Source organism: Tribolium castaneum, chromosome 5 (genome assembly GCF_031307605.1).
Source record: "Tribolium castaneum strain GA2 chromosome 5, icTriCast1.1, whole genome shotgun sequence".
In the NCBI taxonomy this organism is placed as follows: Eukaryota; Metazoa; Arthropoda; class Insecta; order Coleoptera; family Tenebrionidae; genus Tribolium; species Tribolium castaneum.
In genome coordinates, this window is record NC_087398.1 from 14,215,528 (window position 1) to 14,232,526 (window position 16,999).

Sequence of the window (16,999 nt, forward strand, 5' to 3'; positions counted from 1 at the left end):
AATAATGCTAAAAAATCTAGAACTGTATAGATCCTCAGCATGTTTTAAAATAATGAATTTTAGTTTCTTTTTTCTCAAATATTAATATGTTTCTCAATATTATGTAATATTTGTCTGCTTTGAATTTAACCTTCCACTAAATTCTGTGTTTTGTGTCTCAATATGTTTAAAGATCAGGAACTGTAGCTTTCAGTAGATTCAATGTGTAGATCAGATTACATTTGGATGTTTTGTATTGAGATATTAGATTTTTTAAAATACTAATTTTTGAAGCGAGCATTACATCAGACTTCGTGTTTTTTCAAAATGTTTGTCAGTTCCTTATTTCCTTTTGATAAACGTTTCTGTTTAAACTATAAATTTTATATGTTGTAATTGTAAATTACTTGCATGCTAAACCTCTATTAGTAAAGTATTGGGATATTCCATAATTTAGTTATGCATATTTACGTCACTTGTACTTAATACGTTTGAAATAATGGAAGTTTACACGAAATAACACTTTTATCAATATTCATTTAGATTTGGTCTATTTTTGATCACATTATTGAATTTGTGAAATTTTATTTTTTTAAGCGCCCGGAAATTTTCCAGCATTTACTTTACCACGTTGTCTCAATTACTAAAAATTTCCATTAATTAATTAATTGTCAAGTGGACCAAGACTGTAAAATGTTGCGTGATTGCACGCAAACTATGATTTTAATCAATCGATTATTTTAAAGCTCATTATGTTTAAAATTATTCACCTGACGCATCAATAACTATTATTGACTCTAAAATCATTTGTTGTCACGAATTCGTGTTGCTTGAGTTAATTAAAAATAATTGTCATTAAAATAACACAAGAGAATGCCCTCATTAGAAGAATCACTGATTCGTGTCGAAGTCTAGCCAAGCAATCATTGGACATTTCCTTATCAGCGAGCACTCTATTAAATCAGCTTCCCTCTACTTAAAAAAGTGTCTTTCTTCGAAACAAGGCACTCGGCGACGTCGCTTGAAAGTCTAATATTAACACTGAGAGCTTTAATGTGATTTTCCAGGAATGTCAAACCGCAATTTAAGTCAATTTTGACTTGTGGCAACTTAGAAACCCAAACAGGAATCCAATTAATCCATTTAAAAACTATAACAAGTTTAAGTTAGTTTGTAATGGAATTGCTTAAATATTAACCGCTTCAACTCCTCTTTGATTTGGGCGAATAGCTAAACTAGGTTAGCAACACTTTTAAACACACAAGACTCTTATTAGTGGCCGAAATTTAATTACGATACAATTTAGTGTATTTGGTAAAAATGGTGGATGCGCCGGGTTCGCGCTACATTTTGTATGAGTGATCGAGTGAATTTTTTACGAGATGCCTTCAGTTTAAGACTTTTCATTTATTACTGAGGGACGTTTGGATGACAAATTAAAGGCGGGATGAGTCACTGGGGCGCCTAAATTCCTTAATTCATCGCAGCAAACAACTTAAACTTTCGTAAAAAATTCATACATTTGCGATAAAATCGATGGAGGGTTTCCACTGAGGAAATGTTATCTCGTGTCGCAATCGATGGATTTCTGGGCTAGATGTTTAATATTCATACGACAAGACCTTTATAACTTTACGAGCTCCGAAATTTATTATTACACCGTATTTCTGTTTGTTACATTCTGTCGAAGCTGGTGCCGCATTTTTCATCCAGAGGATTGTTTTGAGGTCGTTTGTATTCTCACGACGTCTTCTATTGATCCTGATTTTTTTTCGCGGATGACCTTTAATTATGACGAGAGGAGAATTTATTTTATGTTCGTGGGTTTACATGCGAAATGTAATTTTATAAAATTTTGTTCGAGTTTGTTTTAATCTAACAAGCTGTCACCTGCAAGCTCGTAATCAAGTCTGTCTGGATCGTGTGGTTATTCTTTTCGAAATTCGGGATTAATTCGGGAGGAAATTGAGGCATAAAGCGAGGGAATATTCTCGAAGTTGCAACGGAGAATTTTTACGATTCGGAGAATGTTTCAAACTATTTAGTAAAATAAAGCGAATTGCAATAAATTCAATTAACTTTTTGGAATTCTGTTTAAGTCACATTTTCAATATTTATAAAATTCGTTTTTCTAGACTATAATGACATCATTTATTTTGTGGGTTTTGTTTGTTCAAACAGAGAACTAAGTACTAGAAAAAAAATAGTAGATATATTAAAAAAAATAATTTACTTTAATTTTAATTTTAATTTAAATTTAACTAGTCTACTAATTGTTTGAAGAAGAGGCAGAAAGGTTGAACAATTTCGTGATTTTTCAATCAGGTTTAACACAAATTTGCAAAACAAATATGCTCTCAGATTAAAAGCAATCTAAAATGCTTGAGGAATTTAAAACTTTTTCCAATTTCGAAGTAATTTGAGTTGTTTTGTTTTTTTTTTTGACTAAAATTGTTAAAAAACTGTATTTTTTGCTTGAAAATATGCTCAAAAAAGGCAGGAGTAGTAGTATTTTTGACATAATTTACTTGTTCTTGTACTTGTAATTTCTCTTTACTACGGTAGCAATATTTCGCGATTAAAATTATTTTTTTGCTTAAAAATATCGATTTCTGATCTAATTGTTCTATTTTTAAAAACTTTTAATTTACTTGTTTTGTTGTTTGACTCTCTGTTTCATCTTTTTCGAGATAAATTTGAGAAGGTTCCTATCGTCCGAATGCATTGAAATTTTACATACTTACGTAATTGCGAGACAACGCAAATCTATATAGTTAATTAAGGTTTTATATGCAAAATATAAAATATATATAAAAACAAGTTTTTTTTTAACTTTTGTTAAATATATGCAGTAAGAAAGAAAAAACAATCTTTTCCTATCATACGAGAACATTTTTGCTTACAGATTCGGATTCTAAAATTTATAAAAGCTTTGGGACTGGTCAATGAAGAAAGTAATTCCTAAAGCTTTTTATAAATTTTAAAATCCTAACCTCTGAGCAAAAATATTCTCCTTGATAGAAATCCATTATTTTTTCTTTTTTTGTGCGTTTTTTAAATATAAATTTAAAAAACATATTTGTTATATATATTTGTCACTTTTTAGTTTTTAGGCAAATAACTATGTAGTTAAAATAACGTTCGAAGATTCTAAAAGTAACACTAGTTTTGACTATTTCGACCTAATACGATGATTGTTTAGGTTATTTTGAACGAAATTCTCTGAAATAATTATGTATCTAGATGTGAAATGTACTAACAAAACGCTAAAACGTTTGTACGATGCAATTTCGATTTTTAAATAGATATAATTTCTATTTTTTTTGTTTATTTTATTTATTTTGAATCTTTGCTAAATAATACCGTTCTTTGCAGAAAAATATGCTAACACGCAATTTTAAATTTAATATGTGGTTTATTATTTCATACAAATTTCTTCAACGGGTGAAAACGTAAAAAAATAGTCTAGTTTACTCTACTTTCTTCTTTTTTTCTCCTCTTTAATGAAAATTCTCTAAAAAACTAAAAATGAAAAACCAGCGATATTTCGCTCAGGTATATAACTTTTTGGAAATTTTTGACAGAGTAGGGGGAAGTTCTTGAATGTCTGACTGAAAAACGGCATTAAAAGCTCTAAACACTTTTTGCGATACAAAGCGATTGCTGGCTTTTTTTTGTAGAAATTTCAAGTTTCTGGATGAAAAATGTGCTAATAATGATAATGATAATGATAATGATAATGATAATGATAATGATAATGATAATGTTTTATTGATGTTATAAATACAAAGTATCTTACATACGTCACCAAGAAAAGAAAAGAAAACAAGAAAATACACTTTAACCGTTTACAAAAGCAGATAATAATAATTATATAAGAAAACTTAGTTAAGATGACATTTTACAAAAATAATTACTGAATTCATCAACAGAGTAAAATGCCTCTTGTAGCAGGAAAGATTTAACACAGTTTTTAAAAGCCTTGAACTCGAGGTTTTTATAGGTGTCAGGTAACATGTTAAATAATTTAATACAGTAATAACTTGTGCTGTTTCTAGTACGTGATAATCGCAGAAAATTTGGTCTGAGTAAATGCCGGAATCTGGTGGAGTATGTATGATCAAACGAATCATATTTGTTTAAGTTTTGATGAGTATATAGAAGACATTGCAAAATATAAGTGCAGGGAACCGTTAAAATTTTGAAGTTTCTGAAATATTGACGACAGTCACTCTGATAGTGACAGCCAGCAATAATTCTGATACATTTTCTTTGTATTTTGAATAATTTAGCTGTATGTGGCGAATGACCCCAAGCAAGGATGGCATATGAAAGAACACTGTGAAATATGGCATGATAAACTGATAATAAAGTTTTAGTCGATAAGGTAGATACCAACTGCCTAAACAAGAACAATTTTTTAGAAAGTTTAGTAACTAAGTAGTCGCAATGAGTTTCCCAAGTCAATCCACAATCCAGAAAAACACCTAACAGCTTAATATAAGAAGGGGTAATAAATGATTTGTTTAAGGAAAAAATAATTTCTTGAGTTTTGGCACAATTAACGGTAAGTTTGTTACCAATAAACCAGTCTTTAATTTTGGTTTCAACACAAGTTTTTATGTGATCCAGAGCCTCTTTTAAATCAAAAGCGCCATAGATAGTGGTGTCGTCAGCAAACAGTAAGAAATTAGTATCTTTAATAGAAAGTGGCAGGTCATTTATAAAGATGAGAAATAGAGTCGGTCCTAGGACCGATCCTTGCGGTACACCAAATTTAATTTCCATTTTATTGGAATTAATATTGTGAGCAGAAACGAACTGACATCTATTTATTAAGTATGAATTCATCAAACTAATACTTCTGACACAGAATCCATATGATTTTAATTTTTGTAACAATATACCATGCTCAACACAATCAAATGCTTTTGTTAAGTCCAAACAGCAAACATAGGTATTTTCCTTATTTTCAAAACTAGACAAAATTTTTTCACTAAGGTAGTTAATAGCTAGGGATGTTGAGTGATTGCATCTAAAACCAAATTGGAACTGCGAGTAGAGACTATTATTCTCAAAATACGAGTTGATTTGCTTTTTTAAAATAAACTCAAAAACCTTTGCTAAGATAGGCACTAGAGAAATAGGTCTATAATTACTGATGTCATTCGGATCTCCTTTCTTAAAAACCGGTACAACTTTGGAAGTTTTTAGAACTGCTGGAAATATACTTTCTCTAATACACCTATTAATGATTTTAGTCAAAGGAATAACTATAAGATTTACTAACGATTTTAGAATTTTTGAACTAATATTGTAGGCATCACAACTATTAGATTTCTTCAAATGATTAATGGCATCCCTAACTTCATTATAAGTAACTTCATGGAAAGAAAATCGAGAGTCAGTTTCAAACGATGTTAAAATATTTGATGTTTTGGGTAACGCGTTAATTGTATTGGCAGCAATGTTAGTGAAATAGTTATTGATAGTGTCAGGCGACAGATTCGTAGGCAATTTAACAGAATTTTTTCTCTTTGTGTTGACAATATCCCACAATGCTTTTTGTTTGTAATAAAGTGCTAATATCGGCAAAATATTGTAATTCGATTCATTGTTATTTACTTTTTAGACTGTTTTTGTAAAATTTCTTAAAAAACTGTTTTTTATCTCAAAAAAATGGTTTTAAACGCTCGAAAAGTGTAATTATTGCTTCAAATAGTTTGGTGATTTTTTATGTTATTCTGCTGTAATGGATTTAAATAAACGAATATCAATATTTCACCGTGGAAGCAATTTTTTCTTCATTTTTTTGGTTAAAACATAGTTTGTGAAAAATATGTGTTAATAACACATGGAGAACTAAATATTATAGGAAACGGCGAAACAGGATAATAAGTCGGTTTTCCGTGGCAAACATTTACTGCGACGGAGACAATAAACAATAACTAATTCAGTTTAATAGCTGGAAAAGAGACCGAAACATTGAACATACAATACTTTAACTGGGAAAACTGCTAACTAAAATTTTTATTATAAACATAAAAAAACCTAAAAAGTCGCACTTTTTTATCTTCAACCATATTCGTATCATTTTGAAAAATATGGGGGGAGGTCTAATAAATTTTAAAAGACTGTTTTCGTCAAAAAATCAAATTATTTCAAGCACTAAGTAAAATCGACCAATAAAAATTTAGCTTATTATTAAGGCTAAAACATTTTTCATTGTACTATAGCTTCTTTGTGAAACACCCTATACACTTGAATTTAATTTTAGGTAAGCCTACTCCAATTATAAATTCAAATAATTATATGACATTTTTAGAGTTTAAACAAAAATAAAATCTCCATATTATAGAATAGCCTACATAAATATTTGTATTTATTCCATTTTTATGTTTATATCAGATTTTGATTAAAATTAGCCCTTGATAAACAAAATGTAAATTAATCAGCTTTGCTATTATTTAAATATTTACTATGAAGGGATATTAAATCAAAACTCGAATTTCGGGGAACCCTTTTAGATAAATTGTTGTTTTAATTGTCACAAATACTTGTTATTTATTGTTAATTAATTGGAACAAACTGAACTGTAACAAAAACAATGTGCGATTTTTCAATACATAATACTCGACTATCATTGGAAGACAGAGTAGGCAAGCTTTGCTGCCGTTTATTGTATTTCGATATTTTTTGTCTTTAGATTTGTAATTCCGGTAGCATTTCATTTTTCCAGCTCCTGATTCCCGTAAGGATGTGTGACCGATCGATCCGTTCATATAAGTAATGTACTCTCGAAGCTTCTTTTCTTATTTCCCGACAGATACAAATGTTTTATTAAAGTTAGCTAACCCTCCACTTCCTTACGTTAAAAAATGAATTCCTTGACACTTACTTTTTGCCACCCTTGTTGAGATTATGGCGCCACAAGTCCTCCGAATAAATTCCTTTAACAAGAGTGGAGACGTCCGATGTCCTTTGTTTTTAAAGTGATCCAGCTACGTGACTCCTTTCCTTATATCATCATTACGTTACTTTGAATCCTTGAACGTTCCCCTGCGCTCGTTTGTCTTGATATTTGTCTACAAGTCCGCATCCAGTGGCTGCAACGATCACTATAACTAAAATTGGTATCGACGGAGTGACTTCGCGACCCCTATAAATTCCACTTTATTCCACTTTACCCCGTTCTTAAAATAGACAGCGAGGAGAACGCTCGCAGCCACCAACACAATGAATTTTTGCTGTTTACCTGTTAAAAAATTACACCGCCGACGTTATAAATGGGCCTGAAGTGTCTATTTTTCAACTTGATTTCAACCCTATTTGCTTCCGGAATCTACGTCAATCCGCCGGAAATACATTTTAAATTAATTGCTAACGCTTTTTGGAAATGATACGTAATTAGGAGTGAAAGCGGAAGGAAATCGCACAAGACTCAACGTGTGACAAGTATTTGCCAACTTTCCTAACTGGCAACTAATTCAAATTACTTAAATAATTACTCGACAGGAGAGTCCAAACACGACAAGAAGTGCAATTGATCTCTTTAATTATTAGGTGTTAATTTTAACTAAAATACTTTTGCAAAAAAATAATTTTCGGGAAAATTGTTAACAAATCATTTAAGTCCTTTTTTTCTACAGGGTGTTTCAGCTAAGACTTTCGAACCTGATATCTCAGATATTTGTTAACTGATTTTTATGAAATTTAAAATGCAGATATTTTAGAAGATAAAGGTTAAAATCCAATTAATGCAACAACTCAAGTCTTAAAAACGCAATTTTTACATGCCTTTTTAAAATGCTAAGCCTTTTAAGACTTATATTAAAAAATTTATCGTCAGTGAAAAATGCTGTTAGAAAAAACTCGTTCGTGGAAGACGTCTGTTTCGCGAGAAAAATGAGAAACAAACTGTTAAACATGGGTGCAGATGCAAAAGCGTAGATCTCTATGAGACAAATGAGCACTACCATTGAATTTTGGTCAATCCTACTCGGAGAAACGTAACTGTCGCGCAAGGGACATTTCACAATTATCTGTCACCCATACAAAGTTAAAAAACAATATTTTTGACTTACTTTTGGTACTGGATGCTTTAATTCTTTCAAAAAGGACTAAAAGACTGAACAACAACTGAAAAATTCTAGACACTCGAACATTCAGGACTTTGGAAATGTTTCGTACACTGCTGATTGGATTCTCTTCAAAAGCTTGAATTACAGCTCTAACTATTGCTTCGTTTCCAGTGACGTGTTTTGTCCTCACTAGATTTAGTTCAGGTACGCTTCCTGTGTCTTCAAATTATTGACGATTCTTTGAACTTTAAATTTCATAAATAACATTTCACAAAAAGTCCAACGACACTTTCAATAGGTGAATATTGATTCCTTTTTCAACAACACCGAAATTTCAGCCACTGTTGTTGGTTTTTAAAGTAATTTCACCAAATTAAAACAATTTTACTTTTCTGACAATGCGCAAACTTTTGGCAGTTTTTTTCAGTGGTACACAAAATGTGACTGCCCAAATTACTATCAAAATTTGGATAAAGTTTTTAGCAACAAAATTTAATTTTTTTCCTGGATCAGCCGGGCAATTTGGTTAATTTTTTGTGTGGCCATTTATTTTTAGGGGTTTAAACATCCAACGGCAATTTGGCTTAATTTTAAATAAAAGAAATGTGTTTTAAAATTTCATTTTTTAACTTGAGGTCATTTTTTGTCCCTAATTGAAAGATCACCTTCTAAAATATGTGCATTCTAAATTCCATAACAATCCGTTGACAAATAACTGAGATATTAAGCTCGAAAGTCTTAACTGAAACACCCTGTATATCTCTATAAAATCTTAGGGGGCCCTTAACAATGTAAAAAGTGACAATCGGTTCGATTTTTTTTATTTGGATTTGCTAATAATTTCGGAATTATTATCTGTACTCCATTGAGTTGGAAAGTTCGTTAAGTTATTATCTATTGTTACAAAAATTATTGTTCTACGAGTAATAGGTTTAGACAAAATTAATAATAAAATAATAGATATTTGTTATCCAAGACGAGAAAGAGATTGGTTATCTACGAGTGAAAAGGCTAAGTTCAAGAGTGATGAAGTTTTTTGTAATTTGCCTTCATTTTGATTCTTTAATAGTCATATACAGCGTTAGGCAAAAGTATGGAACCAAGCGTTTTGTGCCTAAATTACGTTTCTTACAAAAAATTAATTAGTACATCATCAAGTATTTTAAAAATATGATCATTTATCAAGAATTTTTTTTTTTCGAAATTCGTTTTAGTTTTTCAAAAAAAATTTTTTTTCATTGCATTTTGCTACGGCGATTTTTTTGCTAAAAGATTGTGCTTTAAAAATTACTTCTAATTTAATAATTTTGTTTTTGGACCACAGTACTTTTCTAAATAAATTACTAAAGTTGCGTCTCGAGCTCACTACGACGGTTTTCCGAATTTCACCGAAGATGTGGTTATCCATGGATGTTTTTATTTGAGTAACTCGTCAAATTTTTTTCAAATATGAACATCCATGGATACAACCACTTCGGCCAAGTTTGAAAAACTTTCGTAACGAGCTCGGAATGTAAATTTAATATTTCTTTTTCAGAGAACCACTGGTTTAAATACAATATTATTGAGTTAAAGGTAATTTCTCGAGCATGGTCTTTTACCAAAAAAATCGCGGTGATGGGGTGCGATTTCAAAAATAAATTTCTTTTTAATAACTCGAAAACTAAAAGGAATTTTGAAAAATGTTATTCTTGAAAAATGAGCACATTTTTAAAGTACTTGATGATGTATTGACCGGTTTTTTCGTAAAGCACATAGTTTAGACACAAAACGCTTGGTTCCATACTTTTGCCCAACGCTGTATGTATACATATTAACAAACGCAACGTCATTATGTGCGAAGTCTGAATACACGGAGAAAACTGTCTATTAAAATTTGTCTAGTACGTTTTTTCTAATTAATTTATTACCATTTAATTAACGTTGCGACTATCTTTATTTTTAATGAAAATTCGAATAATGTGTATTATATTTTTTTAAAGTGTAATGGATTTTATTGTCCGTGTAGTCATTACTTATTATCATCGTGTATAATACATTTTCTTCTACAGCAGGACTTTTAATTTTAAGTGAAAAAAAGTTATTGTAAACCTTACAAATTCATGTTGGAATTTGTAAATTTAATGAAACAGAATAAATTTTATTTATCCTTGCAGTTAAGTGCTATTTTATCTACTTAAAAGAATTGATAATGAACCAGTTTTAACATATATTACAGCAAAAAAATATTTTCGAATTTGCTCCAACGATGTTTTACTACGTTTGTTTTGCACTACGGGGAGTAGAAATCAACTTTTCTTGTCGGAATTATGACATAAGTTAAAGTTGTCTTCCTTGGGAGAGAAATGAGCTTAAGGATGGGAGTAAATATTCCTTAGTAATAAGAAATGTCTTAAAATAACTCAACATTAAATTATTTATTTTTATTTAAATTCACTGTTTGGCGATTATTATGTATCATTAATGGGAAATTCTGGTATACAAAAACTTTATTTTTGGATTATCAATACTTTTTTGTAATTTTGTAATTGTAATTAAAAGATGAACTCATCTCTTGTCCCTCCTGCAAGGTTTGAAAATCTATGAATTTGTAATTGTATTCTGAATTAGTATAGAAGTAGCTATTTTATGATATTTCTTCTTAATCATTATAAATTTTATATCATTGGCTGTTAATAAGAGCGATTCTTTTTGTTCTATTGCTAAAATATTAGATTTCTGTGGACTGGGTTCAACAGAACTTTGTTTAAGAAATGCCAGTAGGTAATTTTGTGGATTAGCAGAAACTAATCATGGAATAATTAGCCCATCAATTCGATGATTTATATTTTGTTAAAAGTTCACCATAATAAGCCAACATTTTATTTTCTCAGTACTCTACCTTTTTACTTGCTTTTTACAACACAATATTTTGATGCATCATAAGCGACTTTGTATTGTTTTCTAGATTTCATTGGGGATGTTTTTGCTAATTGTTATAAAAACGTTTGTTGTTGACTCATTGTCAACAAACATTTTCATGATTGCTTTAGTGTAATTTGAAGAAAATGCTTATTTTATGTTGATTTCAAAATTTTGTTAATGCCATATTTCTTAGGTTTTTTAAATTTAATTCGTGCAAAAAGTATTATGTATTCCTTTGGAAGGAAATGCTACATTATTCCTCAGGTGCACCTTAGGAATCATTTTGAATTTCTTTTTCTTAGTGTATAAGATACTATTTTTATGTCTTTAAAACTTTCTGGAGCTCTCAACAGTTGTAAAAACCTCTGTTGGTTCAGTTTAAGTTGTTTGATTTTTTCGATTCTTGTCTCTTTTTGATTATCTGCCAATAACTCTAGAATTAGTATTTATAACCCCATTAAGTTGTTATCGTTGGAAAGCTTTTTCAATTAGCTATCTTTTTTGAAAAAAAAATTTGTGACTAGCAGTTTTCAAGAAAATTGCTAAAACATCAATTGTGTTCCACGTTTTATTCACTTTTTTATATTTCTAAAACTCTTAAGACTCCTTAAAATTGTAAACAATGTGAACTGCTTCGGTTTAGAATGTTTGAATCTTTTATTCTTGCCAAGATTTTAGTCGATTTTCGATACCCGGAGCGTCGTCTGTCAATAACTGCAGAATTATTAACCATGGTCCCATTGAGTCTGTGTTCGTTAGAAACCTGTTTCAATTATACTTTCGTTTGAAAAGAGAAGACCAATGTTTTGCAGTTAAAATTTTTCGATAAAATTGCTAACAAATTATAATTTTTTTTCAAATTTTTGTTTCTCAAACTTTCTAGAACCCTTAAAGAGTGTAAAAATTTCAGTTGGTCGGTTTTAAGATGGTTAAGTTTTTTTAATTTTTGTCGAAATTTTTGATCGCTTTTCATTAGGTATTTGCAATTAACTTTGGAATTTTTAATTATACGCCATTAAGTTGTTACCGCTGGAAAGCTATTTTAATCTCTTTTGAAGAAAAAAAACATTGTTCTGTGTTGCAGTTTTCTAGAAAATTGATAAAACTTCAATGGATTTCCAATTTGTTTTTGGAACGTTTTATGATTTTCATTTTTAAATAATTGTCAAGAAAAATCGAATTCGGACGCAGTGTTGCAAATTACGAGCAAAAATACTTTCAAATATGTTGCCAGAAGACTCAGCCTGTAGCTTTCGAAACCAATGCTAATAAATTAATTATTTTCAAATTTGCTTCAAGGTCATTTTACAATTTTTTTTCGTTTCTAAAATTCTCTAAAACCGTTAAAATTTTAAAAAGTCTCCGTTGGTAGGAACTTAGAATGTTTGCTTTTTTTCGATTCTTGAGGAAATTTATGATTTTTTTTGGTTAGATATTTGCCAATAACTAAGGAATTAATAACTATAACAACATGAAGTTTGTTAATGACATGTTCTGCTAACAAATGAACTGTTTTTCAATTTGCTTTAAGAAAGTTTTATGATTTTTGTGTTGTGTTTTGTTTTGTGTTAAAACTCTCTAAAGTCCTTAAAGGTATAAAATGAGTGTAAAAAAAGGTAAAATGACTGATGTTTCTAACCATATACTCACTAAGTTTTTTTGTTTATGAATTTTTTGAAAAATAAACATAATGGCTTATTGGTTCCAAGAATTCGCTCCAAGAACGTTTTATGCATTTTCTGTGTTTTTTGTAATTTTTCAGATTTCTTAAAAGTGTTAAAAATGTAAACAGGTTTTTATTTCATTATTATTATTATAAAAAACAATGAAAAAGCAAAGCACAAGCCGAGTTTGAAGGCACAAATTGGTCCGAGTTTTGTTTGTTTCGTCGATGAAGCATCGAATGTGTAATACATCGGAATCCTCATATCAAAAAATTGCGTTTTCACGGCGTATTTGCGGCATTTTGCTAAGAGCGGTCATTAAATTAAATGAAACCGCTGGAAAGCTCGACAAAGATAATACAGCGGAATAACTGGAACGGTAAAAAATCTCTGGAAATACAATTTCTATCTTAAAATCGAGTTTTCCCTTACTTTTTTGAAATAAGATTGAGAAACCCAATAAAGCTAACTAATATCACCAAATCGATAACTTTTGTAGGCTTCGATAACACAATTCTGCAAAGTAAAAAGTTCTTGTCATTAATGCCACGAGATAAAATCGCAATTTTGGCCTCAACACGTTCTGATAAAATATTAAATTCGAGTCGGATCTGTTTTTCGTTTTTTCAGGCTGTGTTAACAGCGGGATTATTATAAAGTACAAAATGTAATAGCGTAATGGATTCGAATTAGAGGCAAGCAACTCTCCAAACATTTTCACGAGGAATTATGAAAAAATATTTGTATTTAATTCGTTTCAGCTTGATTGTTGTTCAAACACGTGTAATATTTTTTGCATCATGAAATTGCGAAAAGCTCTGTTGAAGGCAATAACAATGATGCGCAATTTTCTCGCTTGCGATGGAATAAATCGCGTTTTGTTCTCGATTTTCGATTCAAACTGTCAAATCACAAAACGCCGCCTTTTTTGAAATTATTCCGAGCAGATTAGATTAAGCAATTTTCAATTTGTGTATCAACCTTTCCAGCACAATGACGGATATTTCAGGCACGCCATTTCCGCCACGAATATGGGAAATTTTACATTACAATGTAACTAAAACGCAAATTATAATATTATGTATTCATTCGGGAGGGTTTGATTGCACGACTTGCCGCAGCAAAGAAACGTTTGCTTTTGTTTGCATATTTAATGCCCCGAAATAAGCAACAAAAATTTTGGCTTAATTAATGTGAAAACTCTTGATTTTTGTATTTATGTCAAGCCGGCTCTTTATTTAATTACGCTTGTGGAATGCCGAGTTCACAAGCTCTCCAGGAGACAGAATGGCTTGCTGAAGTGGCATCACGTTTCAGGTTTAACAAACACTGATTACTTTTTGGTTAACTTAAAGTCGTGTTAACGTTTTATCGAATGGATTTTCTGTCTTGAGAAGATTAATCGATAGAGGGAATCTTGTAGAGTGCCCGGATTTTCTTTCACTTCTTTTTAATCAAGGCGATTATTTTCGCCCCAAATTATTTAAAGAAGTAGATACTGAGATGCTAATTATTTCTTCCAGCATCAGGTGTCCGGTTGGGGAATGTCAAGTTTTAATTAACAAACTTTTGACTAATTTTAAATCAGTCCCAGTTGCAAATTAGCTGCGTTGTGAGACACTAATTGTTTATTTTGCATATCTAACGAACGGCTGATCAAAATCTGAAATAAATAACAAGTTGAGATTATCCTGATTAGATGTTTTAATCTAAACTTCAAATTAATTAAAATATGAGTAGTGAGTGATGTTTGCTAGTTGGCTGAATTGTGTTTCTCCGTGTGGCGTTAAATCTGGCCTTTTTACGTGGCATAAATGAGGCGATATACGATACCCTTTTATATTGACATAAACTACAATCTTGAAGAAAGCGGCGCTCCAGATTTTATAAGAGTGTCGTTAGATTTGATGGCAAAATCGCCATTATCTAAAGTGAGCTTCAATTCTCCGAAATTGCCTAAAACTTGGAAATAATATCGTAGATGTTATTGGACTGTTTTCTGTTTCAGATCGAAGCGTAGGATGGCAGCAGCGAGTGGGTAAGATTGTTGTGTTTTTGTAATGCTGTTGCATATTCATAATGAAAAAAGTTGTGTGTGTATGATGAAAAGATTTCGATGTTGCAATGAAAGGCAAACATCCAGGGTTGCGTCCAATTACAATATTCATAGCAGGCTAATTAATCCCGGCCTAATTTTTCTCCGTAATCCTTGAGGATTATCTCGATACTTTCGCGTGATAATTATTCGGGAAATGGGGAAGTCGAGCGACGAATTATTGATAAAGTGGGAAAACTGATGATCGGGAAAATGTGGGGAAATTATTTAGACTGTGGCAAAAAGGCAGTTTGCGCAACAATTCCAATAATCTCAAAATTAGAGATTTTTTTGCTTAAAAATTGATTATTTTGTATTAAAATTTCTAAACTGATGTCTGCAGCAAGTAATGAAAATTGAAACATTCTTGGAAATTTGGACTTTACAACTAAGAAAGAGCATTACCATTGCAGTACTGACGTTCCAGATTCCACCTTTTTGACTTTTTATTAATTAGCACAGTATTTTTTTTAGAAAACGAAAATGGGAATGGTCTTTTTTCAAATAGCTTTTAAATCCTTAGAATCAGAATGCTCAATTGGTACAATTATCTTAAAAATTGAAGACTCTTGAATTTCAGCATTATTTCCCCTTGAGTTTTGGTTATGGAAAAGACTCTTGTATTCTTTATAACAAAAAAGAAACAAAAAATATATTGAACTCTTTATTATGGGTCTTTTTTTCTAAAGATACCCTTATGTAATGGGTTTTGAAAAGAGTTAGATACAGTAAAAGGTTCTTTACATAACTTGAATATTTTATCAGATAGTCTAATAATTCAGCTATTGATTTTATGCTATTTTATTGTTATTTTTAATTTTAATTTTATCGGTTCCGTAATTTCTATAAAAACACCTATCAGATCATCTCTACTTTAGCAACTATCCAACCGATAAAATTTATCTAACGATAAATCGTTCAAGAAACTGGGAGTTACAATTGTTTTAAAAATATATGTTATTTTATTATATACATTTTTATCGTTGTATTGTCATTTAATTTTGAAGATTTTTAAAAATTAATTCATCAAACTAGTTGATCGAATTTGATAAAATTTTGACGTTACATTACGAAAGGATAGTACTACATGAAAAAAACAATTGCCTTATACAGGGTGCTCAAAAACTTAATTTTTCGTCCAATTTATGAATGTGAATGAAAGAGGAAATGAAAGTTAAATATGTTAAATATTCTTAAGCCAAGATTTATTTGTTACTTGCATTCCTCAAACTCTATAATTTGTGATAAAAATCCAAGTTTGTTTTGTTGATGTCCTAACGAGTTCGTGTAACATTGTTATGGCACACGTAACCATAATTGAGTTAAATTTGTAGAACGTATTTTTTCCCTATAACACATATTACTGAAATTATGACAAATAACGTAGATATTAAACAGTTCGCATTAGGTCTGTTAGTGCTTTAGAAAAATAAAGAATATTAATTATTTATTATTTCTTTGTTTGTTTATGTAATGTAATTAATTACAATAAAAATTATGTTTTATTTTTCATATTGTAAGGATTAGGCTGCTCTTTTTAACTAAAATGTCCTATCTGCAAATTTTTCGTTTTTCTGTTTATGTTATACATCTTTTTTATCTTGTTCCTAAGTCACAAAGTCCTAAATGCTCTCTAAATAGTTGAAAACATTTAAAGTTGGTGTTGTATCTACAGAATTTTTGGGTACCTAAGAATTTATACTATAAAAACCTAATTTACTTGATTATTGTCTTATGCCAGTAAGGACGATTTAATAAGAGGACAGTAGGAATAAATATCTTAAATTACCAAATTTTATTACCTACTTTTTTACAACCTTCTTTGACACGTAATTAATGTTTTAAACTTCATAAAAATCGGTCTAGCCACTTGCATTTTGTGTTGTACAATCATTCTAGAACGACTTCGGTTCTATAGATCTAAACTTACCTTTACGTTTACGTCTACGTTTTTGTGAACCACCTTTGGTTCAGTTTTAAACAGAAACAATCTCAGTTTTTCGGTTCACTTTCATAACAACCATTGTGGTACAAATGACTAACCTGTTTAAAGTAAAAACTATTATTGAAATTTTGTTTTATTAACTTTTTTATTTTAAATCAAGAATTTTTTTCTGTAACTCTTCAAATTGATACTTTTTTCATTTTTTAACTAAACCGACACGATATTTGAACGTGCTTTCGTATTCACGAAAAACTGGGACAGCAAAATGTCCTAGTTATTTCATACAATTTAAACTATCAAAAATTTTACTGTCCTAGTTTTTCATGAATAC

General features: G+C 30.2%; 1 protein-coding gene and 1 long non-coding RNA gene across 4 annotated transcripts in view; both read left to right on the plus strand.

Annotated features, from left to right (window-relative positions):
• Pde9 (Phosphodiesterase 9) overlaps positions 1 to 16,999 on the plus strand; it is a 177,714-nt gene that overhangs the window by 62,121 nt on the left and 98,594 nt on the right. Inside the window, exons 1-2 of one of the 3 annotated variants that reach the window (XM_015979850.2) lie at positions 14,384 to 14,559; positions 14,637 to 14,666. The exons of 1 other annotated variant lie outside the window; for it this stretch is intronic. The gene's annotated coding sequence lies outside the window, so the exon portion shown is untranslated. Of the gene's footprint in view, positions 1 to 14,383; positions 14,560 to 14,636; positions 14,667 to 16,999 lie in introns of those variants that run through there. One more of the 3 variants, XM_015979849.2, reaches the window with a different exon arrangement.
• LOC135266365 (uncharacterized) lies at positions 3,738 to 4,546 on the plus strand. The gene is made up of 2 exons (XR_010334375.1): positions 3,738 to 3,989; positions 4,038 to 4,546. It is a non-coding gene; the product is annotated as an uncharacterized LOC135266365 (long non-coding RNA).